This window comes from Suncus etruscus, chromosome 6 (genome assembly GCF_024139225.1).
Source record: "Suncus etruscus isolate mSunEtr1 chromosome 6, mSunEtr1.pri.cur, whole genome shotgun sequence".
Taxonomy (NCBI): domain Eukaryota; kingdom Metazoa; phylum Chordata; class Mammalia; order Eulipotyphla; family Soricidae; genus Suncus; species Suncus etruscus.
In genome coordinates, this window is record NC_064853.1 from 37,196,672 (window position 1) to 37,215,253 (window position 18,582).

An 18,582-nucleotide genomic window follows, 5' to 3' on the forward strand; every position below is an offset into this window, starting at 1 on the left:
CGGGTGTGGCCCAAAAACCAAAAAAAAAAAAAAAAAATGTAAGTTGGGCCGGGGTCACTAATTGCACTTAGTTGACCCCATCATGTTGGTTTGTGACTCTCAATAAATTGCTCTTTGCTTGATTGATTTGGGGGGGTCACACTTAGCAGTGCTCAGGGGTTACTCCTCGCTCTGTACTCAGAAATCACTCCTGGCAAGCTCGGGAACCATATGGGATGCCGGGAATCAAATCGGGATTTGATTGTAAGGATTGTAAGGGCTGGAGCAATAGTACATTGAGTATGGCTCTTACCTTGCATATGGCCAAACCAAGCTCTATAATGGCATCCCATATGATTCCAAACACCAACAGGAGAAATTCTGGGTGCAGAGCTAGATAATGCCCTTAAGCATCATCAGGTGTGGTCCTAAAACCAAGAAAAGTATTTTATATGTGTTATGGCTGAAAGTTTTAACTGTATACATTACAAATACAGGGTTTCACACCAGAATGAATAATTTTATGTTGACTAAATTGTCTAATCTGGGAAGGGTTTTTCCATAATCTTTGATGTTGAAAGTTTATCTTTAAGTGAGTTCTCAGATACTAGATCAAGCCTTTGCTCTGGCTAAATGCTTTATTATATATATACATCACATATACCACATTTATAGGGCTTCTCTTTAGTATGAATTCTGACATGTTGATTAAGAGATGATGTCTGAAGGTATTCCCACATTCCTTACATTCAAAGGTTTCTCATCAGTATTAACTCTCTGGTGTAGAGCAAGTGATGAACACTGGCTAAAGATTTTTTAGACCTGGATCAGTAGGAGAGGCAGCAAAAGGTGACAGGAGCCGGGGTCTAGTAAATAGTTTCTCCAACAATTCAGCAGCAACTATCTAGCAGGACCAATCCAACAGGGATGGCGGTGGCAGAGTCTCCTTGCTGACCGCCCCAGCACTTAGCCCAGGGCTTTTTATACACCCCTGGGCCAAATTCCATCCACAGAAAGTTATAAGGGATGGATTATTGATAACTGATGTTCTTTACCCTCAAAGAGACAGTAGCCACTTATGGCTGTCCAGGATCTTTAAGAGTCTCTGTTTCCTTATAGTTTTTACATATTCCTTACATCTGAAAGGTTTAAGCCAGTATGAATTCTCTTGTGTTCAGTTAGGTGAATATGCTACTTGAAAAAAAAATTTTTTTTTTGGTTTTTGGGCCACACCCGTTTGACACTCAGGGGTTACTCCTGGCTATGCGCTCAGAAATCGCCCCTGGCTTGGGGGGGACCATATGGGACGCCGGGGGATCGAACCGCGGTCCGTCCTATGCTAGTGCTTGCAAGGTAGACACCTTACTTCTAGCGCCACCTTCTGGGCCCCATACTTGAAAATTTTTTCACAAATATTATGTTCAAAGGTTTTCATTCTTTTTTTTTTTTTTTTTTTTTTTTGTTTTTGGGCCACACCTGGTAACGCTCAGGGGTTACTCCTAGCTATGCGCTCAGAAGTTGCTCCTGGCTTGGGGGACCATATGGGACGCTGGGGGATCGAACTGTGGTCCGTCCAAGGCTAGCGCAGGCAAGGCAGGCACCTTCCTTACCTCTTGCGCCACCGCCTGGCCCCGGTTTTCATTCTTATATAAGTCCTTGAATGAATCATATCTAAAATGTATCTAATTATCTTTTCATATATGCCATATTTATGGTCTCTGTTTATTATTAGACCAACTGGTCCTGGTATAACTTTTATGCAAACATACTTATCTCAGATTCTTGGGTGCTTAATTTCTTTCCAGAGTGAGTGAGTGTTTCTTATGAATTAAAAAGATTTGTTCCTCATTCATTAACTTGGTTTTCCTGGTGGCTTTGTAACTTAACAAATTTTGAGACTTCCTAAGGTGAAATACATGGTACTTCATCTTGTGGACATCTCCATTCATCATGTTATGGTACAATTCTCCCCATGAAATGTTTCTCAAAATAAACTCTCTCTAATTCTAAAAGAAATGAAAATATTCACTGGACTTTAAATGGCCAGGAGCCAGGACTTAGCTCAAAGGGTAAGCAAGCATGCCTTGCAGATTTTTATTGTGGTTTCACTCATGGAATCACAGTGCATACACCGCTCTTCCTGAGTATCATTACGTGTAGCTTTGGTGGTCCCTGAGAATGTCTAGGTATGTACAACACCTTGATGGCACCAATATTACTAAACCATGTCATCAAATCCTAGCACTGAACTAAACAAAGGGTCAAGTATCACCAGGAGTTGCCCCTTCAGTCCCCTGAACACTTCTTGAAAAGCCCCCGTAATAAAAATGTTAATAGGGCTAGAGAGAGAGTACAATGGGTAATCCACTTGCTTTGCATATAGCTGACCCAAATCCAATCCCCAGCACCTGCTATGATACCCCCTGAGTCTCCTAGGAGTGATTCTGAGCACAGAGCCAGGAGTAAATTCAAAGCACTATGTGCCACCAGAGATTGTACATGAAGATATGAGGAAGTGTAGAGGATAGTATTGTCAGGTGTTTTCTCCGCTGAGCCACATCCTTCCAACTGATAAGGGCTAGGTGCCCCTGCATTAGTTGTTGGGGGCAGGAAAATGGAAGAAGCTTTGTATAGGGTGTGGGGAGGGGGTTGGACACTGGAATTTCCTCTTGTGGGTCCACATACATTCATATGTGAATTTTCTCAACTGATACCCAACTGTCTCTTATTCTGTATTTTTCCAAACCAGGAGTCACATATTTAAAGCCATCCTCTCTTATTTCTCTTATTCTAAACTATACTTTTCTCTTTTTTTCCCATGAAATTGGCTTTTTAAGAGATCAGTATGTATCTTCTCAATAGGGTTTCTTATTTCTCCAGCCCTATAATGTCTATAAATCACACATTCACCTTTTGTTTTGAGGGCTGAAAGGGAGAAGAGGGCTGGCAGAAGGAGCAGAGCAGGGCTGGAGGCCTGAGGTACCTGTTGGTGGACTGAGAGGCCAGTATGCAAGGAGAAGAGTATCCTGGCCACTGACCCCATGGCTCCTCTCCTTTCTGTCCTTTTCAGAATCTTTCCCATGTTCTTTCCCTTTATCTACTCCCTCCTCCTGTCTTCTTGCTCTTGCCCTAGCATCTCTCTCTGTGCTGTGTCCCCTTCTCTCTATCTGCTTCTTCTCACTGCTGGCAGCTAGTCAATTGGTCCTTAGAGCCCCCTGCCCCTTAAAACTCTGTCTGCCCTCACTGAGTCTCCCAGGATGGCTCTTCCATGACTCAAAAGAGAGTCCCCAGCCTCAGGAACCTGTCCCCCTTTCCTTGTGATTTTCACCATTCTCGTGGTTAGCTGAACATCCACGTGTGATGTTGGAGAAGCTCAAGCCATCTCTCTGGAATTGCTCTGGTTTGTTCTAGATGCTCACATGTAGCACTGGGCACTCAGCAACACCTTGCTGCCCTAGGTATATCTTGTGGCCTGATGACAAGGACCCAAATATGTATGCCACATCGCCCTCTTCATAGTGCACCCAACCCCATTTATCCCCGTCCTCCCAGCACTGTGCACAGCCTCTGCTATGCAGGCTGACTTCTGGGTCGCTGACCCTCTCCTTGTTGCATTCTCTTGGCTAAAAATCAAATGCAATTCTTAACGATGGCAAACAAGTGTGTCTGCTGGTTTGGGTTATTTAGAGTGCTCAGTGGGAATTGAATGGCACCACATGAATGGTGCTTAGCATTGGGGCTAGGGAAGATCCTAGAGACATGGAGATCCTCATCAAGCCATAATGCTTTGGGGAGTATTGCCATTTTGATGATGTTAATCCTGCCAATCCATGAGCAGGGTATGCGTTTCCATTTCCGTGTGTCCTCTCTTATTTCTTGGAGCAGAGTTTTATAGTTTTCTTTGTATAGCTCCTTCAGAGTTTTAGTCAAGTTGATTCCAAGATATTTGAGTTTGTGTGGCACTATTGTTAATGGGGTTGTTTTCTTAATGTCCATTTCATCCTTATTACTATTGGTGTATAGAAAGGCCATTGATTTTTGTGTGTAAATTTTGTAGCCTGCCACCTTGCTATATGAGTCTATTGTTTCTAGAAGCTTTTTGGTAGAGTCTTTAGGGTTTTCTAAGTAGAGTATCATGTCATCTGCAAACAGTGAGAGCTTGACTTCTTCCTTTCCTATCTGGATTCCCTTGATATCTTTTTCTTGCCTAATTGCTATAGCGAGTACTTCCAGTGCTATGTTGAATAGGAGTGGTGAGAGAGGACAGCCTTGTCTTGTGCCAGAATTTAGAGGGAAGGCTTTTAGTTTTTCTCCATTGAGGATAATATTTGCCACTGGCTTGTGGTAGATGGCCTTAACTATATTGAGAAAGGTTCCTTCCATTCCCATCTTGCTGAGAGTTTTGATCAAGAATGGGTGTTGGAACTTATCAAATGCTTTCTCTGCATCTATTGATATGATCATGTGGTTTTTATTTTTCTTGTTATTGATGTTGTGTAGTATGTTGATAGATTTATGGATGTTAAACCATCCTTGCATTCCTGGGATGAAACCTACTTGATCGTAGTGGATGATCTTCTTAATGAGGCGTTGAATCCTATTTGCCAGGATTTTGTTGAGGATCTTTGCATCTGCATTCATCAGCGATATTGGTCTGTAATTTTCTTTTTTTGTAGCGTCTCTGTCTGGTTTAGGTATCAAGGTGATGTTGGCTTCATAAAAGCTATTTGGAAGTATTTCCGTTTGTTCAATTTCATGAAAGAGTCTTGCCAGGATTGGTAGTAGTTCCTCTTGGAAAGTTTGAAAGAATTCATTGGTGAATCCATCTGGGCCTGGGCTTTTGTTTTTCGGCAGACATTTGATTACCGTTTTAATTTCATCAATGGTGATGGGGGTGTTTAGATATGCTACATCCTCTTCCTTCAACCGTGGAAGAATATAAGAGTCCAATAATTTATCCATTTCTTCCAGGTTCTCATTTTTAGTGGCGTAGAGTTTCTCAAAGTAGTTTCTGATTACCCTTTGAATCTCTGTCATATCAGTAGTGATCTCTCCTTTTTCATTCCTAATACGAGTTATCAAGTTTCTCTCTCTCTTTCTTTTTTTTTTTTTTTTTTTTTTTGGTTTTTGGGCCACACCCTGTGACACTCAGGGTTACTCCTGGCTATGCGCTCAGAAGTTGCTCCTGGCTTCTTGGGGGACCATATGGGACGCCGGGGGATCGAACCGCGGTCCGTCCTAGGCTAGCGCAGGCAAGGCAGGCACCTTACCTCCAGCGCCACCGCCCGGCCCCATCTTTCTTTGTTAGTTTTGCCAGTGGTCTATCAATCTTGTTTATTTTTTCAAAGAACCAACTTCTGCTTTCGTTGATCTTTCGGATTGTTTTTTGGGTTTCCACTTCATTGATTTCTGCTCTCAGCTTTGTTATTTCCTTCTGTCTCCCTATTTTTGGGTCCTTTTGTTGAGCACTTTCTAGTTCTATTAGCTGTGTCATTAAGCTACTCAGGTAAGCTCCTTCTTCCTTCCTGATGTGTGCTTGCAAAGCTATAAATTGTCCTCTCAGTACTGCTTTTGCTGTGTCCCATAAGTTCTGATAGTTTGTGTCTTTATTGTCATTTGTTTCCAGGAACCTTTTGATTTCCTCCTTGATTTCATCTCGGACCCACTGGTTATTGAGTATGAGGCTGTTTAACTTCCAGGTGTTAAAGTTTTTCTTCTGAGTCCCTTTGGAATTCACAAATAATTTCAGAGCCTTGTGGTCAGCGAAGGTAGTCTGCAAAATTTCTATCCTCTTGATATTATGGAGGTATGTTTTATGTGCCAGCATGTAGTCTATCCTGGAGAATGTCCCATGTACATTGGAGAAGAATGTGTATCCAGGTTTCTGGGGATGGAGTGTCCTATATATATCCACTAGGCCTCTTTCTTCCATTTCTCTCCTCAGGTCTAGTATATTCTTGTTGGGTTTCAGTCTGGTTGACCTATCCAGTGTTGACAAAGCCGTGTTAAGGTCCCCCACAATTATTGTGTTGTTATTGATATTATTTTTCAGATTTGTCAACAGTTGTATTAAATATTTTGCTGGCCCCTCATTCGGTGCATATATGTTTAGGAGAGTTATTTCTTCCTGCTCTACATACCCCTCGATTAATATAAAATGTCCATCTTTGTCCCTTACAACCTTCCTGAGTATAAAGTTTGCATTATCTGATATTAGTATGGCCACTCCAGCTTTTTTATGGGTGTTGTTTGCTTGGATAATTTTTCTCCAGCCTTTTATTTTGAGTCTATGTTTGTTCTGACTATTCAGGTGCGTTTCTTGTAGGCAGAAGGTTGGATTGAGTTTTTTGATCCATTTAGCCACTCTGTGTCTCTTAACTGATGCATTTAGTCCATTGACGTTGAGAGAAAGAATTGTCCTGGTATTTAATGCCATCTTTATATCGAAATTTAGTGTGTCTTTTGGTTAGTCTTGTCTTAAATTAGGTCTTTCAGTTTTTCTCTTAGACTGGTTTTGTGTCTGTAAAGTTTCTGAGCTGTTTTTTGTCTGTGAAACCATGTATTCTTCTGTCAAACCAGAAAGTGAGTTTTGCTGGGTATAGTATTCTGGGTGAAGCATTCATTTCATTCAGTCTTATCACAATATCCCACCACTGCTTTCTGGCATTTAGTGTTTCTGGTGACAGGTCTGCTGTAAATCTCAAGGATGCTTGCTTGAATGTAATTTCCCCTTTTGATCTTGCTGTTTTCAGAATTCTGTCTCTATCTGTGGGATTTGTCATTGTGACTAGGATGTGTCTTGGGGTGGTTTTTCTGGGGTCTCTTTTGGTTGGTACTCTTCGAGCATGCAGGATTTGATCACATATATTCTTTAGCTCTGGAAGTTTCTCTTTAATGATGTTCTTGACCATTGATTCTTCCTGGGAATTTTCTTCCTGGGTCTCTGGGACTCCAATGATTCTTAAGTTGTTTCTGTTGATCTTATCATAGACTTCTATTTTCATCTGTTCCCATTCTTTGACTAATTTTTCCATTGTCTGCTCATTTGCTTTAAGTTTTTTTTCCAATCTCTTCTGCTGTATGGAATTGTTATGTATCTCATCTTCCACAGCACCAAGTCTATTCTCAGCTTCTGATACCCTGTCCCAGAGCTTATCCATTTTGTCATTCACTTCGTTTACTGACTTTTTCAGGCCTGTTAGTTGACATGTTATTTCAGTTTGGAGTTTTGTGATTTCTGTCTTCATATTTTCTTGGTTCTTATTAGTGTTCTGTTCAACTCTATCCATGGTTTCTTTGAATCCGTTGAGCATCTTCCATATTGCTAGTCTAAAGTCCTTATCTGAGAGGTTGATTAGTTGGTCGGTCATTATCTGATCATCAGAATTGTCATCTTCATTCTCTATGTCTGATGCTGGCCTGCATTGTTTCCCCAGTGTCACACTTGTATTGTGGGTTTTTCTACGTGTTGTGGTGGTATTCATTGGCTATATGATGCAGGCAGCACACTCCTCTGGCTCCGCCCTTTCTGGATGGGCTGACTTGCCTCTAAGGGAGGGGAGTCCTCTGTGGATGAAGCCTCACACTGGATCAAACCTTAGGTCCGAGCATGCAACAGAGAAGACAGTCCGGAGAGAAATGCTTGCTTCTGTGATATAGCACAGTTCTTAGTGTGAATTTTTTCTTCTTGTTGCGATGGTGTTCTTTTCTTAGAAAGAGCGCATGGCCACGTAGCTTCGCTACGCGGCTGTGCTCTGCTGGAGCCTCTTTTTGGCCCACTCCCAAGAGTTTCACGCAAGAGGACAGTAGACAGACATACACAGGTAGCACTCACAGTTTTTCACAGTTGGGCCCCACTGGGCAGGTGTAGTTTCCAGAAGGTGAAATTTCTACAGAGTCCAATACCAATCTGTAAAGATGAGGGGTCTAGAACTCCGAAAAGCCTGACCAAAGGACTCAGACCTCATGTATGCAAAAGCTGCATTTAGTTAATTGATTCTCTTCCCTAGACCTTCTGCACACAATCTGAAGTAAAAACTGCGGAGTGGGGTTTCCCAGGCCCTCCTCCTCAAACACAGACTGCACTGTGATAATACCTTGGGATTTCCCATCGTCCTAGTATCTGAGCAGCAAATAAGAATGTGGAGTCATTTTCCACCCCATTTTCTTTCCTGAGGCCTGGTTTGGGGGACATTTCTGTCCATTGGTTCAAGGTTCCTAGTTTGGGGGACATTTCAGTATGTTTTCAAAGTGCCTTATTGGGGGACAATGTCATCTCCTGGATCAAGGTGGCTCACTTGGCTGTCATTTCTATCCTCCTGGTCAAGGTGCCTCATATGGGGGACATTTTTGCCCATGACAAGACATCCTAGTTTGGGGGATATTTCTGCCCCTGATCGAGGTGCTAAGTGTGGGGGTCATTTTATGCCCCCTGATTAAAGGTGCTGAGATTTGAGGGATATTTTGTCTCCTGACCTAGATGTTGATTTGGGGGAACATTTCTGTCCCCCGGATAAAGATGGTCAGTTAGGAGCACATTTCTGTTCCCCAGTTCAAGTGGTGAATCTGGGGGATATTTCTGCCCCCTAGTTCAAGTGTCTAATAATGGGGGACATTTCTGCCCCAGGTGAATGTCTTGCTTGGCTGACATATCTGTCCCCTGATAAAGGTGTGAGATTGGGGGAGATTGTTATCCCCTGATCCACATGCTGCCATGGGGGCAGCAATAGCTCTCCAACTGAGCATTTTATCTGGGAGACAGTAAAGTCTGACAGACCCGGGGATACTGGACTAAGAGAGAGGCTGCAATTTGGGTGCACTCAGTTGACAGGGAGACCTCACTCCTCTTCTCCGGAGGCAGAAAGGCCCAGCAGTTACCCTTGAGTTCTGGGACGAGGGTAGTGCATTCAGTTCTCACCACTGCCACTGCTTAGCTGTGGGACCTTAGACAAGTGCCTGACCCTCTGTGTGTCTTAGGGATCTTACCATGAAAGTAGAATGGGGTGGGAAGAGAGACAGACAGACAGACAGACAGACAGACAGAGCAAGAGAGAGCATGGTGGCAAGGCTCAAGGATGTCATGAGACTTGCCCCAGACAATCCCCAGCACCATGGGCAATTGCAAAAATCACCAGAAGGGGGGCCGGGCAGTGGCGCTGGAGGTAAGGTGCCTGCCTTGCTTGCGCTAACCTAGGACGGACCGCGGTTTGATCCCCCGGCGTCCCATATGGTCCCCCAAGAAGCCAGGAGCAACTTCTGAGCGCATAGCCAGGAGTAACCCCTGAGCCTCACAGGGTGTGGCCCAAAAACCAAAAAAAAAAAAAAAAAATCACCAGAAGGGGTCCTCAGGCTTCCTGGTTTCTGTTCCAATGTCCCAAAATTGTAAAGAGTAGAAAATAAGGGTTGAGAGGAATAGCATCCATTTATTGGGTGTTTTGTGAGTTGATTTAGCATATTTAGCTGAAGATCATAGAGTAAAACCCAACACATGGAGTTATCCTCATCACTATTATCATGACAAGTGCCTCTAACAGGAGAACAGTTCTAACTGGTTGCCTCAGATAAGCAGAGAAATGCCTTAGAAAGCAAACTCACAGATGGTGAGACTTGGGCCTGGTGTGGAGCTCTGTGACAGAGCAATTAATTGTCTTACAGGTGGGAGGCCCTGGATGCCCTAGCCAGGACTGAAACAAAATGGAGAGTTGGATGGTTAAACTGCATTTGATCTCACAAACCTCAGAACACTGGGAGAGGGCGGGTTCCTACCTTTGTGCTCAAAACACATGTGACTAAGATAACAAGGCAATTGGCAAAGTCTTTAGAACAATTTTTTTTTTATTAAGATGACTCCACTTACATTAGTAAAATTGAGCCTAATTCATTGCCATAAAGGAAGGTGAATTTCTGCAATGGCAATTCATATCACACTTTAATCAAATGCTGGTGAAAATGCGAGCACTGATGACTAGCCTGGGTGAGACATGCTGAGCAGGGCTAAACTCTTCTGAACTTGCTGTGGAGTCTTGGACAAATCCCTTCCCTCACTGGCCTCCCTCTGGTCCTTACCAGCCATATGAATCTTCTGGATTTCATCTAGACCTGAAACCCAGGGAACTAGGATTGGGTGAAATTTTCTACCAATTGATTTGATGGCATTGAGAGCATTGCTGTTTCCTAGATCGACAGCACCATCTGGTGTGGTTGTTGGAGGAACACACTACTAAGTAACTGGCAACTATTACCTCTCCTTTAATCTGTCAGGGTACTTGGGTGGCCAGCACTCTCCAGTCCAGACACCAGTGTGAGTGCAGACCAGACTTGGTTGGGCAAAGCAGATCTCTAGACCCTTCCCCAGCTCTGATTCCTTCTGTTCCCCAACGGGAAGAACATAGCTTCACCTAAGTGATCAGAAGCTCCTCGACCAGTAAAGGATCCCCTCTCAGTCCAAAGTCTGTGGACAGTGGGGTCCAGCTGCTAGCCCACCAGGCTAAGCCCACCTCCTCAGGCTGCCTTGAGAAGCCCAGCTTTTTTGCACATTCTGAGGGGGTCTCTGATGCCCCCACCCTCTCCAACCATTCTATCTAAGCCCTGTCCTGATTCAAACAGTATTTGCTCCTCTTGAATCTGCCCTGCAGATATGAGGCCCACAGCACCTTCATTTTTTTGGGGGGGTCGCATCCAGCGGTGCTCAGGGGTTACTCCTGGCTTTGCATTCAGAAATCGCTCCTGGCAGGCACGGCGGACCATATGGGAAGCCCAGATTCTAACTACCATTTGTCCTGGTCAGTGGCATGCAAGGCAAACCGCTGTGCTATCTCTCCAGTCCCTCACAGTACCTTCTAACCAGGTTTGAGTGTGAGGGCGGAAAGAATAGGGCTGGTAGAAGCAGAGTAGGTCTGGAGGCCTAAGATGCCCTGTAGGTGGACTGAGAGGCCAGCAGGTGACGCAATGAGGAAAGTCCTGACCCCTGACCCCTTTCTGTCCTTTCCAGAACCCTTCCCATGCCATATCCTCTTTTCCAATCATTCCTCCTGACTACTTCCTACTGCCTTAGCAGCTCTCCCCATGCTCTTTCCCCTGCTTTTCCTGCTTTCACCCAACTGCCAGCAGCCTGGCAGGCACTTCCATGAATCCACAGCAAGTCCTTAGCCCTGACAACATACCCCATTTCACTGTTATTTAGACCATCTCCGTTTTGAGCTGGACACCCAGGCATAACTGCAAAGCTAGATGCTTATTTCTGCATGGTTCTAGATACACAAACAATTCAATGGTTGTTCAGAATCACCCAACTGCCCCACATTGACCTCTGCAGCCTGTTCCAACCCCTATGCGTCCCACTCTTCTGGCCCTGTGCACATTTAGGCACTCTCTCCTCTTCAGGCTCCCTGCTGAGTTTCTGACTCTCTCCCTCTTGCTATCACTTAGCTAAGAATCAAAAGCATTTCTGAACAATAAAAACAAATGTGTCTGCAGGCTTGTGTTGTCTGGGAGCTCAGTGGCAGTACAAGACTCAATATTAGGACACAGGATTGGTGCCCAGACAAGGTCCTATCCAATCCAAGCAGGGCTTGGATAATACTTAGAGATTTGCAGGTCCTTCTCCTGTGAAACCTGATAAGGACTTTAGGGGGTGGACAGGCAGAAAGCTCAAGGGACTCTCTTGCTGGTGACTCTCTTAGTGGGCTCCACAGAGATGGGATACAAGAAATAGGTGAAGGGTGAGACCATGAGAAATTCCTAGACCGAAGACAGCATTCTAGGCTATTATTATACGCATTTTCTCCTCAGGACCTCAGCAGTCTGAGGTATTTTTCCATTAGTGTGGATACTCTTGTACTCCAGGTTCAAGTAATATCTCTGGACTAGGACAGACCCCTGGACAAACTAACAAACTACCTACAACCCAGAAGCATGTGCCCTCTTCTGGCAGGACCCACCCTGTTCAGTCTCTCTCTCTCTCTCTCTCTCTCTCTCTCTCTCTCTCTCTCTCTCTCTCTCTCTCTCTCTCTCTCTCTCTCTCTCTCTCTCTCTCTCTCACACACACACACACACACACACACACACACAAAAGCCTGATATGGATCCATATTTATTTATTTTAATCAAAGTGCAAACAGGACAGAAAATGTCAGAGAGAGTGGACCAGCATTCTATCTGCCTGTCTCAGGGGCCACCAATGAATGAGTCCCCCACCTCAATGCCAAAAGGTCTTGGAACTTGGGTTCTATAACAGTTCTAGCCAGTTAGCTGCAGGAGTGGCTTCCCCAGAACAGACTCTGCACTTGGGGCAAGTACAGCTCCAAGCTCAGATTCAGTAGAGCTCAGTTGACTTTGGCCAGTTATTTTGGGGCCAACAGAGGGGAATGCACCCAAAGAGCCCTTTTCAAAGATGAAACCCTCTGAACAGAGCCTTTCAAGACACTGAGTTTCTTCACACCCTCTCAGAATAATTGTTTTATTGATCCTCATTGACTGATATAGAGTTGGTAGGTTTTTCTTTAGGGGTGTCTTGCAATTACTCAATTTTGTGTTCAAGAAATCATGTGGTGGGCCCGGAGAGATAGCACAGCGGCGTTTGCCTTGCAAGCAGCTGATCCAGGACCAAAGGTGGTTGGTTTGAATCCCGGTGTCCCATATGGTCCCCCGTGCCTGCCAGGAGCTATTTCTGAGCAGACAGCCAGGAGTAACCTCTGAGCACCGCCGGGTGTGGCACAAAAACCGAAAGAAAGAAAGAAAGAAAGAAAGAAAGAAAGAAAGAAAGAAAGAAAGAAAGAAAGAAAGAAAGAAAGAAAGAAAGAAAGAAAGAAAGAAAGAAAGAAAGAAAGAAAGAAAGAAAGAAAGAAAGAAGAAAGAAAGAAGAAAGAAAGAAAGAAAGAAAGAAAGAAAGAAAGAAAGAAAGAAAGAAAGAAAGAAAGAAAGAAAGAAAGAAAGAAAGAAAGAAAGAAAGAAAGAAAGAAAGAAAGAAAGAAAGAAAGAAAGAAAGAAAGAAAGAAAGAAAGAAAGAAAGAAAGAAAGAAAGAAAGAAAGAAAGAAAGAAAGAAAGAAAGAAAAGAAGAAAGAAACCATGTGGTGCCAGAGAAAAAACTTGAACTTGTGCATGGAAAGCCAGCACAGAGTGACTGAATCCTCCTTCCTGACCCTTCTGGACATAATTTTAAATAAAAACTTGGGGAAAGATGCCCTGGCACACCTCAAGCACAGTCCATAACCTGCTAACACCTTGGCTTTTCTTTTTTTTTGGGGGGGGGTGGTGGTCAGCAGCGCTCAGGTACTCCTGGCTCTAGACTCAGAAACCGCCCCTGGCAGGCCCAAGGGACCAGATGGGATGCTGGGATTCGAATCACAAACCTGCATGAAAGGCAAACGCGTTATCTCCATGCTATCTCTCCAGCCCCATGCCTTGGCTTTTAGAATCATCGTGAGAAACCAATGGAAATACAAAGTTGTTTTCTACTCTAGCCTCTATCCTGAGGCCTGTTTGCTGACCCCTGGACCGTTCCTCATTTGGGACATTTTACCTCCTAGATCAATGTGCCGGCTGTGTAGACATTTCTGTTCTCTGATCAAGATGTCCACTTTGGAGGACAATTCAGCCCCACTAGTTCAAATGTGGGATATTTCTGTCCCCCCACATAAACATTTCAAATTTGGGGAACATTTCAGTGCCTAGACACCCCCATGGATTTCAATATGGGATACTTCATATCCCAAATCCCAGGGCTATTGTTGGGTCACCATATCTGCCCTTATCCTGATCATGTGGCATTGGGTCACACAGAGTCCATATAACAAAGCTAGTACTGGGATGTGCCTGGATCATTTATGTACTTGTGGGGTAGTTGCAGCCTCAGACACTCCTATGACCATCATGTTCCTCAGCTCACCCTTTCCTTGTTTTCTCTCCTGAAAATTTCTCCCGTGCTGCCAAATGTGACAGGAGTTTGGGGCTGTCCTAGTTAATTTCAAAGTCTCTTCTGACTCCCAGTGGCCCTCATGGATATTTTTGACCAATTAAAAATAATTGACGTAGATGATCATAACACATTTGTTTCAAGATAAGTAAAAGAAAAATACTAAAAAAAATAGAAAGATGAAAAAAGTACAGTAGCACATGCATTTGTGAAAATTACTGTATCTTCAATGAAGTCATAATATAATGGCAGAAAGTATAGTAAGCTCTTGTTGTTAGCTGTCCATTCGTTAAATTGAGTCGTTCCCTTAGGATGACAGCATCAAAGAAATGAAGTTGTCCAAAAATTCAAAACCACTATTCCTGATATTATGACTTTTGTGGGGCATGTACTCAGTTGTCAGGCCTCCTGGAAGAAGACATATACAGATAGTACTACACAATCCCCTGAGTATTGCCTGGCCTTGGGACTATTGGTGTGATTTGGTAGAACCATGAAATCAGAGCACTGGTAAGTATTGTAACCAATGGCCAGTGTCCTCTAGCATTGCTGAGAATAATGCCCATACGAATAAAATTAAATGACAGTGTCTTATAAAAGAATCAGCTAAAACCATAACATCACTTATCAGGATTTCCATGTACTTTTGAGGGGCACACCTGCTAGCCATTCAATGCTACTAGGACTATGCTAGATGGTGCTCAGAGAGCCACATGGTACAAAGAATGGAACTCAGAGCCTTGCATAGGGATTGCATGAGCTCCATTACAATAATCACAGGCCAGCCTTCAACTCCTTAGTACATTTCGCTGAATGTATTTTAGTTATTATTTGGGTCTTTTGGGATGCTCCACTCAGATGTTTCTGGGGCTTACTCCTAGCCTTGAAGTTCATGGATAACTCCTGACAGGGCTTAGGGGACCATACCTGGTGCCACAGATGGGACTAGAGTTGGCCACATACAAAGCAAGTGCCTTAATTCCTGTGCAATCTCTTCAGCCAAGTGCATGTATTAAAAAAAAAAAAAAGCGCATGTGTTTCATGCAGTCAATCCAGGATGGACAGTGGTTCAAATCCTTGGCATCCCATTTGGTGTCTAGTGCCTGTCAGAAGCGATTTCTGAGACCAGAGCCAGGAGTAACCCCTGATCACTGCCAGAAATGACCCCCCTCCAAATGATTCTTACATATCATAAAAATAATAATTATTTAATGCAAGAAATTTTAAGAGTTTTTGGATTAGGGGCCACATCCAGAGGTGCTCTGTGTTTGCTCCGAGTGGTGTACAAGTGTTCAAAGTTCAGAGTAATGTTCAAACTACAAAACTTCAAGAGCTTTCAAGGAAAATGCAATTTCATTTCTAGAAAAGAAAAATCAATCAAGACACTGAGTGTTCAAGACCCTGAAAATCCAATCAGATTAAAGGGGGGGCATGAAGACAGAATAACCCCCAAATCACAAATTGGAAAGCAGTAGGGACACACTGATCTGTTTCAGCTGGAGGAATCCTATCTGCTCCCTTGAAGCTTCTAAGAAGGCCACTTGCTCAGTCAGTGTGGCGCAGGCTCAGGGCCAAACATCGACCAACAGAAGAAAAATCCCAGTTTGAGTGATAGTACAGTGGGAAGGGTACATACCTTGCACCCCTGGCATCCCATATGGTCCCCTGAGCCCTACAGGAGTGATTCCTGAGCTCAGAGCCAGGAGTAACCCCTGAACACTGGAAGGTGTGGCAAAGGAAAGAAGGAAGGAAGGAAGGAAGGAAGGAAGGAAGGAAGGAAGGGAGGGAGGGAGGGAGGGAGGGAGGGAGGGAGGGAGGGAGGGAGGGAGGGAGGGAGGGAGGGAGGGAGGGAGGGAGGGAGGGAGGGAGGGAGGGAGGAAGAAAGAAAGAAAGAAAGGAAGAAAGGAAGGAAGGAAGGAAGGAAGGAAAGAAGGAAGGAAGGAAGGAAGGAAGAAAGGAAAGAAAGAAAGAAAGAAAGAAAGAAAGAAAGAAAGAAAGAAAGAAAGAAAGAAAGAAAGAAAGAAAGAAAGAAAGAAAGAAAGAAAGAAAGAAAGAAAGAAAGAAAGAAAGAAAGAAAGAAAGAAAGAAAGAAAGAAAGAAAGAGAAAGAAAGAAAGAGAAAGAAAGAAAGAAAGAAAGAGGGCCCGGAGAGATAGCACAGCGGCGTTTGCCTTGCAAGCAGCCAATCCAGGACCAAAGGTGGTTGGTTCGAATCCCGGTGTCCCATATGGTCCCCTGTGCCTGCCAGGAGCTATTTCTGAGCAGACAGCCAGGAGTAACCCTGAGCACCGCCGGGTGTGGCCCAAAAACCAAAAAAAAAAAGAAAGAAAGAAAGAAAGAAAGAGAGAGAGAGAGAGAGAGAGAGAAAGAAAGAAAGAAAGAAAGAAAGAAAGAAAGAAAGAAAGAAAGAAAGAAAGAAAGAAAGAAAGAAAGAAAGAAAGAAAGAAAGAAAGAAAGAAAGAAAGAAAGAAAGAAAGAAAGAAAGAAAGAAAGAAAGAAAGAAAGAAAGAAAGAAAGAAAGAGGGCCGGTGAGGTGGCGCTAGAGATAAGGTGTCTGCCTTGCAAACGCTAGCCAAGGAAGGACCGCGGTTCGATCCCTCGGCGTCCCATATGGTCCCCCCAAGCCAGGGGCAATTTCTGAGTGCTTAGCCAGGAGTAATCCCTGAGCATCAAATGGGTGTGGCCCCAAAAACCAAAAAAGAAAGAAGGAAGGAAGGAAAAGAAAGGAAGAAAGAAAGAAAGGAAGGAAGGAAGGAAGGAAGGAAGGAAGGAAGGAAGGAAGGAAGGAAGGAAGGAAGGAAGGAAGGAAGGAAGGAAGGAAGGAAGGAAGGAAGGAAGGAAGGAAGGAAGGAAGGAAGGAAGGAAGGAAGGAAGGAGAAATAAATTTCTGCCCCATAGGCAGACAGGGGGCAGACAGGTGGGAAGGAAATGGGGACATTGGTGGTAGGAAATGTGCATTGGTGAAGAATGTTGTACATTGTATGACTGAGACTCAAACAGAATAACTTTGCATCTGTGAAAAAAAAAAAAACCAACTATACTATGAAGAACCTTGTAACTATGGTGTTTAAATGATTAATTAAAAAAAAAACTAAGGTGGCAAGAGATTTCACCCCTTTTCAGGTAGAGTCTATAGGCTTTTGTCAGCCAGAAGAAATTACAAAAGATGGACGTCTATTCATGGTCCCCTTAAAGAAATCTAAGGTGCTGGTCCAGAGAGATAACACAGCCGTAGGGCATTTGCCTAGCATTCAGCAGATTCCAGGAGGAACCCAGTTCTATTCCAGACATCCCATATGGTTCCCCACCCTGCCAGGGGCAATTTCTGAGTGCAGAAGCAGGAGTAACCCCTAAGTGCCACCATATATGGCCCCAAAACCAATCAATCAATCAATAAAGCTTTTTTGAAAAAAAAGAAAGAAAGAAATCTAAGGCCGAAGAGATAGCATGGAGGTAAGGCGTTTGCCTTTCATGCAGAAGGATGGTGGTTCGAATCCTGGCATCCCATATGGTCCCCTGTGCCTGCCAGGGGCAATTTCTGAGCATAGAGCCAGGAGTGGCCCCTGAGCATTGGCCGGTGTGACCCAAAAACAAAACAAAACAAAACAAAATCTAAGGTAGTGAAATCTCTAGGGAAAATAGGAAGGGGGCAGGAAAGCTGCCAAGAGAGTCAGGGAAAGAGGTCCCAAGAAAGCCAATAAATAAATAAATATACAACTGCACCCAGAAAACATTTTAGTGTGGCAGTGCCAGGCCTACGGACCACTCAGGTGTCATTGTCATTGCAGTTGCTGGGTCAATATACGAAGGTTTCACAGAAATTACAGTCTGACCAAACCTCACTGTGGTTGCCACAACGATAAAAGTACAGGGTAAAGGGGTTCTAGCTAGAAGCACAAGGTGGCCTCAGAGAACTGTATTTTCAGGGACTTTCCACATTCAAATCATGTGCTCACTCTTTGAGCTATCTTCCCTATCTCTAAACTTTTTTTTTTTTTTTTTTTTTTGCTTTTCAGGCCACACCCAGTGATGCTCAGGGGTTACTCCTGGCTCTGTGCTCAGAAATTGCTCCTGGCTTGGGGGACCATATGGGATGCCAGGGGATCGAACTGAGGTCTGTCCTAGGTTAGCGTATGCAAAGCAAACGCCCTACCGCTTGCTCCACTGCTCTGGCCCCAGCTATCTCTACACTTTTAAATAAACCAATGTAAAGCATAATAGATCCAGTCCAGTTACAGAAGTAATATCTAAAAATATTCTCAATGAAAGTGAGGTTTATCACTTAACACACAGGAGAGATAAGTTGGAATCACTAAAATTGAATTTCTATATTAATAGTAAACTTCTGTTTTTATATAAAGCAGTGCTAGAAATCCATATTCAACATGTATTCATTGCAGTCTCTGATCTATAACTTAACCAACTTTATGGAAGTATTTGTTTAATAAATTATAATTTAAATAGGGCATGAATTCAATACATCGGGTTTATTAAAATATGGCAACTTATTTTGTTATATCTATAAAGATTCTGGGAAAAGGATTCATTATACATGTATCCATTTCTACAAATTGATTTAAAAATCCTATGGAGACAGTTTATCAAGTAACTTACATGTTTTTTCATAATTTTCAAAACATTCTCATGGAGTAGTGCAGATAATAGCCACATCATGCAAACAAATGGAACCC